This window comes from Lissotriton helveticus, chromosome 4_1, assembly GCF_964261635.1.
Source record: "Lissotriton helveticus chromosome 4_1, aLisHel1.1, whole genome shotgun sequence".
NCBI classification, from domain to species: domain Eukaryota; kingdom Metazoa; phylum Chordata; class Amphibia; order Caudata; family Salamandridae; genus Lissotriton; species Lissotriton helveticus.
Window position 1 is genome coordinate 1,672,451,395 of NC_136063.1, and position 17,041 is coordinate 1,672,468,435.

Genomic DNA, 17,041 nt, shown 5'->3' on the forward strand with positions numbered 1-17,041 from the left:
TTCCCTAACATAGTTCAATATGCAAAAGTTGAACAGAATAGAAAAGTAATAACATTCTGTTGGTTTTTGACTGTAGAACATTAAAAACTTTGAAATGTTCACATTGCTGCAGCAATTTGCTCCCTTGTCACATGGGAGGTTCCATGGTGTAATGGTTAGCACTTTGGACTTTGAATCCAAGGATCCGAGTTCAAATCTCGGTGGGACCACTTTCATGACTGTTGATCAAATCTTTTTCTGTCAAGTGTATTCATAAATATCACAAATCTAACACGGGTAGAGTGAAACATTAATTTATTGATTGTATTCTGAAAGTCTATTCGATGTGAGCAAATGATAGAACTTTTAGAAAACATGGAAATTAAATGGCTCAAAATAATGAGACATTTTGCGAGCTGACTCTGTTTTCTCAAACTCATCACAGGGGGCTGATGCAAGATATTACTTTCTTAAATCTTACTGTTATTGATAAGGGGAAGATGGAACTTTTTAATTGGAAATCCTTCATTAAAACAAAACTTGAGGAATCAAATTGTGTATTATGGGGACAGAAGATATGACGTTTTGAATAACAATCGTGAAATTCAGACACACATATATTTACACTCTGATTTTCTAAAGTAAATCCATAACCATAAAGTAAAATCTTTCGAAAGACGTGTCAAAGGTAATAATCTGAATTTCTCTTTCAAAGAAACTCACAATTAAATGCACTGTGTAAGTCAAGCATGTTGTCATATAAGAAATCAGCAAAAATTAACTATCTCATTACTGGTCATATAGATGAGAGAGGAAATGAACCTAACGTTTAAATTGTGGATGGGAAACAACAGTTTTTAGTTTTCAGGTTCAATACATATGTTTATGAATAATTGATTTCTTTATATAGTCTTATCGCTATCTAGACGGATATAGCTATGTATACATAGATGCATACTTATACGTTGATAAGTATCAGTATAAAACATTGACGTTATGTTTTTCCAAGACCAAATTCTAAGAAATGGGTGAAATAGTAAATCTCATAATTCAAGCAGGTCCCACCGAGATTTGAACTCGGATCGCTGGATTCAGAGTCCAGAGTGCTAACCATTACACCATGGAACCCTCCCATACATGAGTCATTTTTCTATTGAGACAAAATAGAGCGCATTAGTGCGGGGGCATTTCTTACATTGATGAAACGATAACTCTGTTGAATGCTCATAGTGTAAAGAGCTATAATGTGATTTGATTCTGTTCAGATACATTCTCCTTAACAGTGTTAAATATGCAAACGTTTATCAGGATAGGCAAGTTATATCATAATGATCATCTTTGACTGTAACATATTAAAACATTTTACATTTCCAAACTAATACACCCATTTCTTTGTCTCTCACATGGGCTGCGCCAAAGAGCAATGATTGGCACGTTGGACTTTGCATGCAAAGGTACCAGTCCAAATCTTGGGGGTACTATTTTATTACTCTTGACCTTTACTATTTCTGTCACCTTTGTTTATTGATAGCTCAAATCCAACACCAGTAGGTTGAAAGAGACAATTATTGATTCCTTTCAAAACGTCCATCAGCTTGAACAAGTTACAGAAATACAAACATTATAATACGTTTACATCACATTCCTACACAAAATAGTGTGACATTAAGAAATCCTATCCTGTTTTTCTGAAAAGCATTTCAGAGGCCTGATTCCCAGCATCCCTTTTTGAAGCTTTCTGCGCTATTGATAAGGCGAATTTAGCACATTTTGAAAGAGAAGTGTTCTTAAATCAAACCTAGAGAACCACAATGACGGTATCATTCAGATAGTACAAATGTTTTTGTATATTAGTATGGAAATTGTGAAATAAAACGTTTTTCATGCTGATTTTCAACAGTCGATCTGCAATCGTGAAACATAAGCTTTTGCTTGGAGGCCTCACAGGTACTGATCTAATTTTCTCTTTTAAGATTATTCACAAATCATATGATATGCTTTGTATAAATCAACTATATTGTTAGATCAAAATTGAGTAAAAAGTGACTATCTCAATTTCATGACATATAGAAGAGTAAGGAGAAGAAGCTCATGTTTCAAATGTGGAGAGGCAACAACTTTTCATTATTTTCACCTCTACTAATTATATGCATTTTTATAATGTATGTGTTTATGTTGTCCTATAAATATACAGAGACATATAGCAAGATATAGGGAGATACATACGTGTAAAGTGGATATGTACAAGTTTATAAGTAAATGAGATGTTTTTCCAATTAATAATTCTAAGAACTGAATGGAAAAGAAAATCGTAAAGTTTAGATAAGTCCCACTGTGATTTGTACTCAGATCCCGGTTTTCAGAGTCTAGAGTGCTAAGCTTGATACCATCAAACCACCTGTACCAGGTTGAGCTTTTCATTTTGAGAGAAGAGATTGCATTCACGGGGGAATCTTATATTTTATTGCAAAATCGTATCTCACATAAAAAGTACTGTTCAACAGAGTGATAGCGTTACTTGAGTCCTCTGGGCAACATCCTTCCCTAACATAGTTCAATATGCAAAAGTTGAACAGAATAGAAAAGTAATAACATTCTGTTGGTTTTTGACTGTAGAACATTAAAAACTTTGAAATGTTCACATTGCTGCAGCAATTTGCTCCCTTGTCACATGGGAGGTTCCATGGTGTAATGGTTAGCACTTTGGACTTTGAATCCAAGGATCCGAGTTCAAATCTCGGTGGGACCACTTTCATGACTGTTGATCAAATCTTTTTCTGTCAAGTGTATTCATAAATATCACAAATCTAACACGGGTAGAGTGAAACATTAATTTATTGATTGTATTCTGAAAGTCTATTCGATGTGAGCAAATGATAGAACTTTTAGAAAACATGTAAATTAAATGGCTCAAAATAATGAGACATTTTGCGAGCTGACTTTGTTTTCTCAAACTCATCGCAGGGGGCTGATGCAAGATATTACTTTCTTAAATCTTACTGTTATTGATAAGGGGAAGATGGAACTTTTTAATTGGAAATCCTTCATTAAAACAAAACTTGAGGAATCAAATTGTGTATTATGGGGACAGAAGATATGACGTTTTGAATAACAATCGTGAAATTCAGACACACATATATTTACACTCTGATTTTCTAAAGTAAATCCATAACCATAAAGTAAAATCTTTCGAAAGACGTGTCAAAGGTAATAATCTGAATTTCTCTTTCAAAGAAACTCACAATTAAATGCACTGTGTAAGTCAAGCATGTTGTCATATAAGAAATCAGCAAAAATTAACTATCTCATTACTGGTCATATAGATGAGAGAGGAAATGAACCTAACGTTTAAATTGTGGATGGGAAACAACAGTTTTTAGTTTTCAGGTTCAATACATATGTTTATGAATAATTGATTTCTTTATATAGTCTTATCGCTATCTAGACGGATATAGCTATGTATACATAGATGCATACTTATACGTTGATAAGTATCAGTATAAAACATTGACGTTATGTTTTTCCAAGACCAAATTCTAAGAAATGGGTGAAATAGTAAATCTCATAATTCAAGCAGGTCCCACCGAGATTTGAACTCGGATCGCTGGATTCAGAGTCCAGAGTGCTAACCATTACACCATGGAACCCTCCCATACATGAGTCATTTTTCTATTGAGACAAAATAGAGCGCATTAGTGCGGGGGCATTTCTTACATTGATGAAACGATAACTCTGTTGAATGCTCATAGTGTAAAGAGCTATAATGTGATTTGATTCTGTTCAGATACATTCTCCTTAACAGTGTTAAATATGCAAACGTTTATCAGGATAGGCAAGTTATATCATAATGATCATCTTTGACTGTAACATATTAAAACATTTTACATTTCCAAACTAATACACCCATTTCTTTGTCTCTCACATGGGCTGCGCCAAAGAGCAATGATTGGCACGTTGGACTTTGCATGCAAAGGTACCAGTCCAAATCTTGGGGGTACTATTTTATTACTCTTGACCTTTACTATTTCTGTCACCTTTGTTTATTGATAGCTCAAATCCAACACCAGTAGGTTGAAAGAGACAATTATTGATTCCTTTCAAAACGTCCATCAGCTTGAACAAGTTACAGAAATACAAACATTATAATACGTTTACATCACATTCCTACACAAAATAGTGTGACATTAAGAAATCCTATCCTGTTTTTCTGAAAAGCATTTCAGAGGCCTGATTCCCAGCATCCCTTTTTGAAGCTTTCTGCGCTATTGATAAGGCGAATTTAGCACATTTTGAAAGAGAAGTGTTCTTAAATCAAACCTAGAGAACCACAATGACGGTATCATTCAGATAGTACAAATGTTTTTGTATATTAGTATGGAAATTGTGAAATAAAACGTTTTTCATGCTGATTTTCAACAGTCGATCTGCAATCGTGAAACATAAGCTTTTGCTTGGAGGCCTCACAGGTACTGATCTAATTTTCTCTTTTAAGATTATTCACAAATCATATGATATGCTTTGTATAAATCAACTATATTGTTAGATCAAAATTGAGTAAAAAGTGACTATCTCAATTTCATGACATATAGAAGAGTAAGGAGAAGAAGCTCATGTTTCAAATGTGGAGAGGCAACAACTTTTCATTATTTTCACCTCTACTAATTATATGCATTTTTATAATGTATGTGTTTATGTTGTCCTATAAATATACAGAGACATATAGCAAGATATAGGGAGATACATACGTGTAAAGTGGATATGTACAAGTTTATAAGTAAATGAGATGTTTTTCCAATTAATAATTCTAAGAACTGAATGGAAAAGAAAATCGTAAAGTTTAGATAAGTCCCACTGTGATTTGTACTCAGATCCCGGTTTTCAGAGTCTAGAGTGCTAAGCTTGATACCATCAAACCACCTGTACCAGGTTGAGCTTTTCATTTTGAGAGAAGAGATTGCATTCACGGGGGAATCTTATATTTTATTGCAAAATCGTATCTCACATAAAAAGTACTGTTCAACAGAGTGATAGCGTTACTTGAGTCCTCTGGGCAACATCCTTCCCTAACATAGTTCAATATGCAAAAGTTGAACAGAATAGAAAAGTAATAACATTCTGTTGGTTTTTGACTGTAGAACATTAAAAACTTTGAAATGTTCACATTGCTGCAGCAATTTGCTCCCTTGTCACATGGGAGGTTCCATGGTGTAATGGTTAGCACTTTGGACTTTGAATCCAAGGATCCGAGTTCAAATCTCGGTGGGACCACTTTCATGACTGTTGATCAAATCTTTTTCTGTCAAGTGTATTCATAAATATCACAAATCTAACACGGGTAGAGTGAAACATTAATTTATTGATTGTATTCTGAAAGTCTATTCGATGTGAGCAAATGATAGAACTTTTAGAAAACATGTAAATTAAATGGCTCAAAATAATGAGACATTTTGCGAGCTGACTTTGTTTTCTCAAACTCATCGCAGGGGGCTGATGCAAGATATTACTTTCTTAAATCTTACTGTTATTGATAAGGGGAAGATGGAACTTTTTAATTGGAAATCCTTCATTAAAACAAAACTTGAGGAATCAAATTGTGTATTATGGGGACAGAAGATATGACGTTTTGAATAACAATCGTGAAATTCAGACACACATATATTTACACTCTGATTTTCTAAAGTAAATCCATAACCATAAAGTAAAATCTTTCGAAAGACGTGTCAAAGGTAATAATCTGAATTTCTCTTTCAAAGAAACTCACAATTAAATGCACTGTGTAAGTCAAGCATGTTGTCATATAAGAAATCAGCAAAAATTAACTATCTCATTACTGGTCATATAGATGAGAGAGGAAATGAACCTAACGTTTAAATTGTGGATGGGAAACAACAGTTTTTAGTTTTCAGGTTCAATACATATGTTTATGAATAATTGATTTCTTTATATAGTCTTATCGCTATCTAGACGGATATAGCTATGTATACATAGATGCATACTTATACGTTGATAAGTATCAGTATAAAACATTGACGTTATGTTTTTCCAAGACCAAATTCTAAGAAATGGGTGAAATAGTAAATCTCATAATTCAAGCAGGTCCCACCGAGATTTGAACTCGGATCGCTGGATTCAGAGTCCAGAGTGCTAACCATTACACCATGGAACCCTCCCATACATGAGTCATTTTTCTATTGAGACAAAATAGAGCGCATTAGTGCGGGGGCATTTCTTACATTGATGAAACGATAACTCTGTTGAATGCTCATAGTGTAAAGAGCTATAATGTGATTTGATTCTGTTCAGATACATTCTCCTTAACAGTGTTAAATATGCAAACGTTTATCAGGATAGGCAAGTTATATCATAATGATCATCTTTGACTGTAACATATTAAAACATTTTACATTTCCAAACTAATACACCCATTTCTTTGTCTCTCACATGGGCTGCGCCAAAGAGCAATGATTGGCACGTTGGACTTTGCATGCAAAGGTACCAGTCCAAATCTTGGGGGTACTATTTTATTACTCTTGACCTTTACTATTTCTGTCACCTTTGTTTATTGATAGCTCAAATCCAACACCAGTAGGTTGAAAGAGACAATTATTGATTCCTTTCAAAACGTCCATCAGCTTGAACAAGTTACAGAAATACAAACATTATAATACGTTTACATCACATTCCTACACAAAATAGTGTGACATTAAGAAATCCTATCCTGTTTTTCTGAAATGCATTTCAGAGGCCTGATTCCCAGCATCCCTTTTTGAAGCTTTCTGCGCTATTGATAAGGCGAATTTAGCACATTTTGAAAGAGAAGTGTTCTTAAATCAAACCTAGAGAACCACAATGACGGTATCATTCAGATAGTACAAATGTTTTTGTATATTAGTATGGAAATTGTGAAATAAAACGTTTTTCATGCTGATTTTCAACAGTCGATCTGCAATCGTGAAACATAAGCTTTTGCTTGGAGGCCTCACAGGTACTGATCTAATTTTCTCTTTTAAGATTATTCACAAATCATATGATATGCTTTGTATAAATCAACTATATTGTTAGATCAAAATTGAGTAAAAAGTGACTATCTCAATTTCATGACATATAGAAGAGTAAGGAGAAGAAGCTCATGTTTCAAATGTGGAGAGGCAACAACTTTTCATTATTTTCACCTCTACTAATTATATGCATTTTTATAATGTATGTGTTTATGTTGTCCTATAAATATACAGAGACATATAGCAAGATATAGGGAGATACATACGTGTAAAGTGGATATGTACAAGTTTATAAGTAAATGAGATGTTTTTCCAATTAATAATTCTAAGAACTGAATGGAAAAGAAAATCGTAAAGTTTAGATAAGTCCCACTGTGATTTGTACTCAGATCCCGGTTTTCAGAGTCTAGAGTGCTAAGCTTGATACCATCAAACCACCTGTACCAGGTTGAGCTTTTCATTTTGAGAGAAGAGATTGCATTCACGGGGGAATCTTATATTTTATTGCAAAATCGTATCTCACATAAAAAGTACTGTTCAACAGAGTGATAGCGTTACTTGAGTCCTCTGGGCAACATCCTTCCCTAACATAGTTCAATATGCAAAAGTTGAACAGAATAGAAAAGTAATAACATTCTGTTGGTTTTTGACTGTAGAACATTAAAAACTTTGAAATGTTCACATTGCTGCAGCAATTTGCTCCCTTGTCACATGGGAGGTTCCATGGTGTAATGGTTAGCACTTTGGACTTTGAATCCAAGGATCCGAGTTCAAATCTCGGTGGGACCACTTTCATGACTGTTGATCAAATCTTTTTCTGTCAAGTGTATTCATAAATATCACAAATCTAACACGGGTAGAGTGAAACATTAATTTATTGATTGTATTCTGAAAGTCTATTCGATGTGAGCAAATGATAGAACTTTTAGAAAACATGGAAATTAAATGGCTCAAAATAATGAGACATTTTGCGAGCTGACTCTGTTTTCTCAAACTCATCACAGGGGGCTGATGCAAGATATTACTTTCTTAAATCTTACTGTTATTGATAAGGGGAAGATGGAACTTTTTAATTGGAAATCCTTCATTAAAACAAAACTTGAGGAATCAAATTGTGTATTATGGGGACAGAAGATATGACGTTTTGAATAACAATCGTGAAATTCAGACACACATATATTTACACTCTGATTTTCTAAAGTAAATCCATAACCATAAAGTAAAATCTTTCGAAAGACGTGTCAAAGGTAATAATCTGAATTTCTCTTTCAAAGAAATTCACAATTAAATGCACTGTGTAAGTCAAGCATGTTGTCATATAAGAAATCAGCAAAAATTAACTATCTCATTACTGGTCATATAGATGAGAGAGGAAATGAACCTAACGTTTAAATTGTGGATGGGAAACAACAGTTTTTAGTTTTCAGGTTCAATACATATGTTTATGAATAATTGATTTCTTTATATAGTCTTATCGCTATCTAGACGGATATAGCTATGTATACATAGATGCATACTTATACGTTGATAAGTATCAGTATAAAACATTGACGTTATGTTTTTCCAAGACCAAATTCTAAGAAATGGGTGAAATAGTAAATCTCATAATTCAAGCAGGTCCCACCGAGATTTGAACTCGGATCGCTGGATTCAGAGTCCAGAGTGCTAACCATTACACCATGGAACCCTCCCATACATGAGTCATTTTTCCATTGAGACAAAAGAGAGCACATTAGTGCGGGGGCATTTCTTACATTAATGAAACGATATCTCTGTTGAATGCTCATAGTGTAAAGAGCTATAATGTGATTTGATTCTGTTCAGATACATTCTCCTTAACAGTGTTAAATATGCAAACGTTTATCAGGATAGGCAAGTTATATCATAATGATCATCTTTGACTGTAACATATTAAAACATTTTACATTTCCAAACTAATACACCCATTTCTTTGTCTCTCACATGGGCTGCGCCAAAGAGCAATGATTGGCACGTTGGACTTTGCATGCAAAGGTACCAGTCCAAATCTTGGGGGTACTATTTTATTACTCTTGACCTTTTCTATTTCTGTCACCTTTGTTTATTGATAGCTCAAATCCAACACCAGTAGGTTGAAAGAGACAATTATTGATTCCTTTCAAAACGTCCATCAGCTTGAACAAGTTACAGAAATACAAACATTATAATACGTTTACATCACATTCCTACACAAAATAGTGTGGCATTAAGAAATCCTATCCTGTTTTTCTGAAATGCATTTCAGAGGCCTGATTCCCAGCATCCCTTTTTGAAGCTTTCTGCGCTATTGATAAGGCGAATTTAGCACATTTTGAAAGAGAAGTGTTCTTAAATCAAACCTAGAGAACCACAATGACGGTATCATTCAGATAGTACAAATGTTTTTGTATATTAGTATGGAAATTGTGAAATAAAACGTTTTTCATGCTGATTTTCAACAGTCGATCTGCAATCGTGAAACATAAGCTTTTGCTTGGAGGCCTCACAGGTACTGATCTAATTTTCTCTTTTAAGATTATTCACAAATCATATGATATGCTTTGTATAAATCAACTATATTGTTAGATCAAAATTGAGTAAAAAGTGACTATCTCAATTTCATGACATATAGAAGAGTAAGGAGAAGAAGCTCATGTTTCAAATGTGGAGAGGCAACAACTTTTCATTATTTTCACCTCTACTAATTATATGCATTTTTATAATGTATGTGTTTATGTTGTCCTATAAATATACAGAGACATATAGCAAGATATAGGGAGATACATACGTGTAAAGTGGATATGTACAAGTTTATAAGTAAATGAGATGTTTTTCCAATTAATAATTCTAAGAACTGAATGGAAAAGAAAATCGTAAAGTTTAGATAAGTCCCACTGTGATTTGTACTCAGATCCCGGTTTTCAGAGTCTAGAGTGCTAAGCTTGATACCATCAAACCACCTGTACCAGGTTGAGCTTTTCATTTTGAGAGAAGAGATTGCATTCACGGGGGAATCTTATATTTTATTGCAAAATCGTATCTCACATAAAAAGTACTGTTCAACAGAGTGATAGCGTTACTTGAGTCCTCTGGGCAACATCCTTCCCTAACATAGTTCAATATGCAAAAGTTGAACAGAATAGAAAAGTAATAACATTCTGTTGGTTTTTGACTGTAGAACATTAAAAACTTTGAAATGTTCACATTGCTGCAGCAATTTGCTCCCTTGTCACATGGGAGGTTCCATGGTGTAATGGTTAGCACTTTGGACTTTGAATCCAAGGATCCGAGTTCAAATCTCGGTGGGACCACTTTCATGACTGTTGATCAAATCTTTTTCTGTCAAGTGTATTCATAAATATCACAAATCTAACACGGGTAGAGTGAAACATTAATTTATTGATTGTATTCTGAAAGTCTATTCGATGTGAGCAAATGATAGAACTTTTAGAAAACATGGAAATTAAATGGCTCAAAATAATGAGACATTTTGCGAGCTGACTCTGTTTTCTCAAACTCATCACAGGGGGCTGATGCAAGATATTACTTTCTTAAATCTTACTGTTATTGATAAGGGGAAGATGGAACTTTTTAATTGGAAATCCTTCATTAAAACAAAACTTGAGGAATCAAATTGTGTATTATGGGGACAGAAGATATGACGTTTTGAATAACAATCGTGAAATTCAGACACACATATATTTACACTCTGATTTTCTAAAGTAAATCCATAACCATAAAGTAAAATCTTTCGAAAGACGTGTCAAAGGTAATAATCTGAATTTCTCTTTCAAAGAAATTCACAATTAAATGCACTGTGTAAGTCAAGCATGTTGTCATATAAGAAATCAGCAAAAATTAACTATCTCATTACTGGTCATATAGATGAGAGAGGAAATGAACCTAACGTTTAAATTGTGGATGGGAAACAACAGTTTTTAGTTTTCAGGTTCAATACATATGTTTATGAATAATTGATTTCTTTATATAGTCTTATCGCTATCTAGACGGATATAGCTATGTATACATAGATGCATACTTATACGTTGATAAGTATCAGTATAAAACATTGACGTTATGTTTTTCCAAGACCAAATTCTAAGAAATGGGTGAAATAGTAAATCTCATAATTCAAGCAGGTCCCACCGAGATTTGAACTCGGATCGCTGGATTCAGAGTCCAGAGTGCTAACCATTACACCATGGAACCCTCCCATACATGAGTCATTTTTCCATTGAGACAAAAGAGAGCACATTAGTGCGGGGGCATTTCTTACATTAATGAAACGATATCTCTGTTGAATGCTCATAGTGTAAAGAGCTATAATGTGATTTGATTCTGTTCAGATACATTCTCCTTAACAGTGTTAAATATGCAAACGTTTATCAGGATAGGCAAGTTATATCATAATGATCATCTTTGACTGTAACATATTAAAACATTTTACATTTCCAAACTAATACACCCATTTCTTTGTCTCTCACATGGGCTGCGCCAAAGAGCAATGATTGGCACGTTGGACTTTGCATGCAAAGGTACCAGTCCAAATCTTGGGGGTACTATTTTATTACTCTTGACCTTTTCTATTTCTGTCACCTTTGTTTATTGATAGCTCAAATCCAACACCAGTAGGTTGAAAGAGACAATTATTGATTCCTTTCAAAACGTCCATCAGCTTGAACAAGTTACAGAAATACAAACATTATAATACGTTTACATCACATTCCTACACAAAATAGTGTGGCATTAAGAAATCCTATCCTGTTTTTCTGAAATGCATTTCAGAGGCCTGATTCCCAGCATCCCTTTTTGAAGCTTTCTGCGCTATTGATAAGGCGAATTTAGCACATTTTGAAAGAGAAGTGTTCTTAAATCAAACCTAGAGAACCACAATGACGGTATCATTCAGATAGTACAAATGTTTTTGTATATTAGTATGGAAATTGTGAAATAAAACGTTTTTCATGCTGATTTTCAACAGTCGATCTGCAATCGTGAAACATAAGCTTTTGCTTGGAGGCCTCACAGGTACTGATCTAATTTTCTCTTTTAAGATTATTCACAAATCATATGATATGCTTTGTATAAATCAACTATATTGTTAGATCAAAATTGAGTAAAAAGTGACTATCTCAATTTCATGACATATAGAAGAGTAAGGAGAAGAAGCTCATGTTTCAAATGTGGAGAGGCAACAACTTTTCATTATTTTCACCTCTACTAATTATATGCATTTTTATAATGTATGTGTTTATGTTGTCCTATAAATATACAGAGACATATAGCAAGATATAGGGAGATACATACGTGTAAAGTGGATATGTACAAGTTTATAAGTAAATGAGATGTTTTTCCAATTAATAATTCTAAGAACTGAATGGAAAAGAAAATCGTAAAGTTTAGATAAGTCCCACTGTGATTTGTACTCAGATCCCGGTTTTCAGAGTCTAGAGTGCTAAGCTTGATACCATCAAACCACCTGTACCAGGTTGAGCTTTTCATTTTGAGAGAAGAGATTGCATTCACGGGGGAATCTTATATTTTATTGCAAAATCGTATCTCACATAAAAAGTACTGTTCAACAGAGTGATAGCGTTACTTGAGTCCTCTGGGCAACATCCTTCCCTAACATAGTTCAATATGCAAAAGTTGAACAGAATAGAAAAGTAATAACATTCTGTTGGTTTTTGACTGTAGAACATTAAAAACTTTGAAATGTTCACATTGCTGCAGCAATTTGCTCCCTTGTCACATGGGAGGTTCCATGGTGTAATGGTTAGCACTTTGGACTTTGAATCCAAGGATCCGAGTTCAAATCTCGGTGGGACCACTTTCATGACTGTTGATCAAATCTTTTTCTGTCAAGTGTATTCATAAATATCACAAATCTAACACGGGTAGAGTGAAACATTAATTTATTGATTGTATTCTGAAAGTCTATTCGATGTGAGCAAATGATAGAACTTTTAGAAAACATGGAAATTAAATGGCTCAAAATAATGAGACATTTTGCGAGCTGACTCTGTTTTCTCAAACTCATCACAGGGGGCTGATGCAAGATATTACTTTCTTAAATCTTACTGTTATTGATAAGTGGAAGATGGAACTTTTTAATTGGAAATCCTTCATTAAAACAAAACTTGAGGAATCAAATTGTGTATTATGGGGACAGAAGATATGACGTTTTGAATAACAATCGTGAAATTCAGACACACATATATTTACACTCTGATTTTCTAAAGTAAATCCATAACCATAAAGTAAAATCTTTCGAAAGACGTGTCAAAGGTAATAATCTGAATTTCTCTTTCAAAGAAACTCACAATTAAATGCACTGTGTAAGTCAAGCATGTTGTCATATAAGAAATCAGCAAAAATTAACTATCTCATTACTGGTCATATAGATGAGAGAGGAAATGAACCTAACGTTTAAATTGTGGATGGGAAACAACAGTTTTTAGTTTTCAGGTTCAATACATATGTTTATGAATAATTGATTTCTTTATATAGTCTTATCGCTATCTAGACGGATATAGCTATGTATACATAGATGCATACTTATACGTTGATAAGTATCAGTATAAAACATTGACGTTATGTTTTTCCAAGACCAAATTCTAAGAAATGGGTGAAATAGTAAATCTCATAATTCAAGCAGGTCCCACCGAGATTTGAACTCGGATCGCTGGATTCAGAGTCCAGAGTGCTAACCATTACACCATGGAACCCTCCCATACATGAGTCATTTTTCTATTGAGACAAAATAGAGCGCATTAGTGCGGGGGCATTTCTTACATTGATGAAACGATAACTCTGTTGAATGCTCATAGTGTAAAGAGCTATAATGTGATTTGATTCTGTTCAGATACATTCTCCTTAACAGTGTTAAATATGCAAACGTTTATCAGGATAGGCAAGTTATATCATAATGATCATCTTTGACTGTAACATATTAAAACATTTTACATTTCCAAACTAATACACCCATTTCTTTGTCTCTCACATGGGCTGCGCCAAAGAGCAATGATTGGCACGTTGGACTTTGCATGCAAAGGTACCAGTCCAAATCTTGGGGGTACTATTTTATTACTCTTGACCTTTACTATTTCTGTCACCTTTGTTTATTGATAGCTCAAATCCAACACCAGTAGGTTGAAAGAGACAATTATTGATTCCTTTCAAAACGTCCATCAGCTTGAACAAGTTACAGAAATACAAACATTATAATACGTTTACATCACATTCCTACACAAAATAGTGTGACATTAAGAAATCCTATCCTGTTTTTCTGAAATGCATTTCAGAGGCCTGATTCCCAGCATCCCTTTTTGAAGCTTTCTGCGCTATTGATAAGGCGAATTTAGCACATTTTGAAAGAGAAGTGTTCTTAAATCAAACCTAGAGAACCACAATGACGGTATCATTCAGATAGTACAAATGTTTTTGTATATTAGTATGGAAATTGTGAAATAAAACGTTTTTCATGCTGATTTTCAACAGTCGATCTGCAATCGTGAAACATAAGCTTTTGCTTGGAGGCCTCACAGGTACTGATCTAATTTTCTCTTTTAAGATTATTCACAAATCATATGATATGCTTTGTATAAATCAACTATATTGTTAGATCAAAATTGAGTAAAAAGTGACTATCTCAATTTCATGACATATAGAAGAGTAAGGAGAAGAAGCTCATGTTTCAAATGTGGAGAGGCAACAACTTTTCATTATTTTCACCTCTACTAATTATATGCATTTTTATAATGTATGTGTTTATGTTGTCCTATAAATATACAGAGACATATAGCAAGATATAGGGAGATACATACGTGTAAAGTGGATATGTACAAGTTTATAAGTAAATGAGATGTTTTTCCAATTAATAATTCTAAGAACTGAATGGAAAAGAAAATCGTAAAGTTTAGATAAGTCCCACTGTGATTTGTACTCAGATCCCGGTTTTCAGAGTCTAGAGTGCTAAGCTTGATACCATCAAACCACCTGTACCAGGTTGAGCTTTTCATTTTGAGAGAAGAGATTGCATTCACGGGGGAATCTTATATTTTATTGCAAAATCGTATCTCACATAAAAAGTACTGTTCAACAGAGTGATAGCGTTACTTGAGTCCTCTGGGCAACATCCTTCCCTAACATAGTTCAATATGCAAAAGTTGAACAGAATAGAAAAGTAATAACATTCTGTTGGTTTTTGACTGTAGAACATTAAAAACTTTGAAATGTTCACATTGCTGCAGCAATTTGCTCCCTTGTCACATGGGAGGTTCCATGGTGTAATGGTTAGCACTTTGGACTTTGAATCCAAGGATCCGAGTTCAAATCTCGGTGGGACCACTTTCATGACTGTTGATCAAATCTTTTTCTGTCAAGTGTATTCATAAATATCACAAATCTAACACGGGTAGAGTGAAACATTAATTTATTGATTGTATTCTGAAAGTCTATTCGATGTGAGCAAATGATAGAACTTTTAGAAAACATGGAAATTAAATGGCTCAAAATAATGAGACATTTTGCGAGCTGACTCTGTTTTCTCAAACTCATCACAGGGGGCTGATGCAAGATATTACTTTCTTAAATCTTACTGTTATTGATAAGGGGAAGATGGAACTTTTTAATTGGAAATCCTTCATTAAAACAAAACTTGAGGAATCAAATTGTGTATTATGGGGACAGAAGATATGACGTTTTGAATAACAATCGTGAAATTCAGACACACATATATTTACACTCTGATTTTCTAAAGTAAATCCATAACCATAAAGTAAAATCTTTCGAAAGACGTGTCAAAGGTAATAATCTGAATTTCTCTTTCAAAGAAATTCACAATTAAATGCACTGTGTAAGTCAAGCATGTTGTCATATAAGAAATCAGCAAAAATTAACTATCTCATTACTGGTCATATAGATGAGAGAGGAAATGAACCTAACGTTTAAATTGTGGATGGGAAACAACAGTTTTTAGTTTTCAGGTTCAATACATATGTTTATGAATAATTGATTTCTTTATATAGTCTTATCGCTATCTAGACGGATATAGCTATGTATACATAGATGCATACTTATACGTTGATAAGTATCAGTATAAAACATTGACGTTATGTTTTTCCAAGACCAAATTCTAAGAAATGGGTGAAATAGTAAATCTCATAATTCAAGCAGGTCCACCGAGATTTGAACTCGGATCGCTGGATTCAGAGTCCAGAGTGCTAACCATTACACCATGGAACCCTCCCATACATGAGTCATTTTTCCATTGAGACAAAAGAGAGCGCATTAGTGCGGGGGCATTTCTTACATTAATGAAACGATATCTCTGTTGAATGCTCATAGTGTAAAGAGCTATAATGTGATTTGATTCTGTTCAGATACATTCTCCTTAACAGTGTTAAATATGCAAACGTTTATCAGGATAGGCAAGTTATATCATAATGATCATCTTTGACTGTAACATATTAAAACATTTTACATTTCCAAACTAATACACCCATTTCTTTGTCTCTCACATGGGCTGCGCCAAAGAGCAATGATTGGCACGTTGGACTTTGCATGCAAAGGTACCAGTCCAAATCTTGGGGGTACTATTTTATTACTCTTGACCTTTTCTATTTCTGTCACCTTTGTTTATTGATAGCTCAAATCCAACACCAGTAGGTTGAAAGAGACAATTATTGATTCCTTTCAAAACGTCCATCAGCTTGAACAAGTTACAGAAATACAAACATTATAATACGTTTACATCACATTCCTACACAAAATAGTGTGACATTAAGAAATCCTATCCTGTTTTTCTGAAATGCATTTCAGAGGCCTGATTCCCAGCATCCCTTTTTGAAGCTTTCTGCGCTATTGATAAGGCGAATTTAGCACATTTTGAAAGAGAAGTGTTCTTAAATCAAACCTAGAGAACCACAATGACGGTATCATTCAGATAGTACAAATGTTTTTGTATATTAGTATGGAAATTGTGAAATAAAACGTTTTTCATGCTGATTTTCAACAGTCGATCTGCAATCGTGAAACATAAGCTTTTGCTTGGAGGCCTCACAGGT

The 17,041-nt window shown here is 33.9% G+C and overlaps 14 non-coding genes across 14 annotated transcripts; 7 read left to right on the forward strand and 7 right to left on the reverse strand.

Annotated features, from left to right (window-relative positions):
• Positions 1–137: 137 nt before the first annotated feature.
• On the forward strand, positions 138–209 carry TRNAQ-UUG (transfer RNA glutamine (anticodon UUG)). The gene has a single exon. It is a non-coding gene; the product is annotated as a tRNA-Gln (tRNA).
• An 826-nt stretch (positions 210–1,035) lies between these two features.
• TRNAQ-CUG (transfer RNA glutamine (anticodon CUG)) lies at positions 1,036–1,107 on the reverse strand. Its single transcript has one exon. It is a non-coding gene; the product is annotated as a tRNA-Gln (tRNA).
• A 1,549-nt stretch (positions 1,108–2,656) lies between these two features.
• TRNAQ-UUG (transfer RNA glutamine (anticodon UUG)) lies at positions 2,657–2,728 on the forward strand. Its single transcript has one exon. It is a non-coding gene; the product is annotated as a tRNA-Gln (tRNA).
• Positions 2,729–3,554: 826 nt separating this feature from the next.
• Positions 3,555–3,626, reverse strand: TRNAQ-CUG (transfer RNA glutamine (anticodon CUG)). Its single transcript has one exon. It is a non-coding gene; the product is annotated as a tRNA-Gln (tRNA).
• Positions 3,627–5,175: 1,549 nt separating this feature from the next.
• On the forward strand, positions 5,176–5,247 carry TRNAQ-UUG (transfer RNA glutamine (anticodon UUG)). Its single transcript has one exon. It is a non-coding gene; the product is annotated as a tRNA-Gln (tRNA).
• An 826-nt stretch (positions 5,248–6,073) lies between these two features.
• On the reverse strand, positions 6,074–6,145 carry TRNAQ-CUG (transfer RNA glutamine (anticodon CUG)). The gene has a single exon. It is a non-coding gene; the product is annotated as a tRNA-Gln (tRNA).
• A 1,549-nt stretch (positions 6,146–7,694) lies between these two features.
• TRNAQ-UUG (transfer RNA glutamine (anticodon UUG)) lies at positions 7,695–7,766 on the forward strand. The gene has a single exon. It is a non-coding gene; the product is annotated as a tRNA-Gln (tRNA).
• An 826-nt stretch (positions 7,767–8,592) lies between these two features.
• TRNAQ-CUG (transfer RNA glutamine (anticodon CUG)) lies at positions 8,593–8,664 on the reverse strand. Its single transcript has one exon. It is a non-coding gene; the product is annotated as a tRNA-Gln (tRNA).
• A 1,549-nt stretch (positions 8,665–10,213) lies between these two features.
• On the forward strand, positions 10,214–10,285 carry TRNAQ-UUG (transfer RNA glutamine (anticodon UUG)). The gene has a single exon. It is a non-coding gene; the product is annotated as a tRNA-Gln (tRNA).
• Positions 10,286–11,111: 826 nt separating this feature from the next.
• Positions 11,112–11,183, reverse strand: TRNAQ-CUG (transfer RNA glutamine (anticodon CUG)). Its single transcript has one exon. It is a non-coding gene; the product is annotated as a tRNA-Gln (tRNA).
• A 1,549-nt stretch (positions 11,184–12,732) lies between these two features.
• On the forward strand, positions 12,733–12,804 carry TRNAQ-UUG (transfer RNA glutamine (anticodon UUG)). Its single transcript has one exon. It is a non-coding gene; the product is annotated as a tRNA-Gln (tRNA).
• An 826-nt stretch (positions 12,805–13,630) lies between these two features.
• Positions 13,631–13,702, reverse strand: TRNAQ-CUG (transfer RNA glutamine (anticodon CUG)). Its single transcript has one exon. It is a non-coding gene; the product is annotated as a tRNA-Gln (tRNA).
• A 1,549-nt stretch (positions 13,703–15,251) lies between these two features.
• Positions 15,252–15,323, forward strand: TRNAQ-UUG (transfer RNA glutamine (anticodon UUG)). Its single transcript has one exon. It is a non-coding gene; the product is annotated as a tRNA-Gln (tRNA).
• An 825-nt stretch (positions 15,324–16,148) lies between these two features.
• On the reverse strand, positions 16,149–16,221 carry TRNAQ-CUG (transfer RNA glutamine (anticodon CUG)). The gene has a single exon. It is a non-coding gene; the product is annotated as a tRNA-Gln (tRNA).
• Positions 16,222–17,041: the final 820 nt, after the last annotated feature.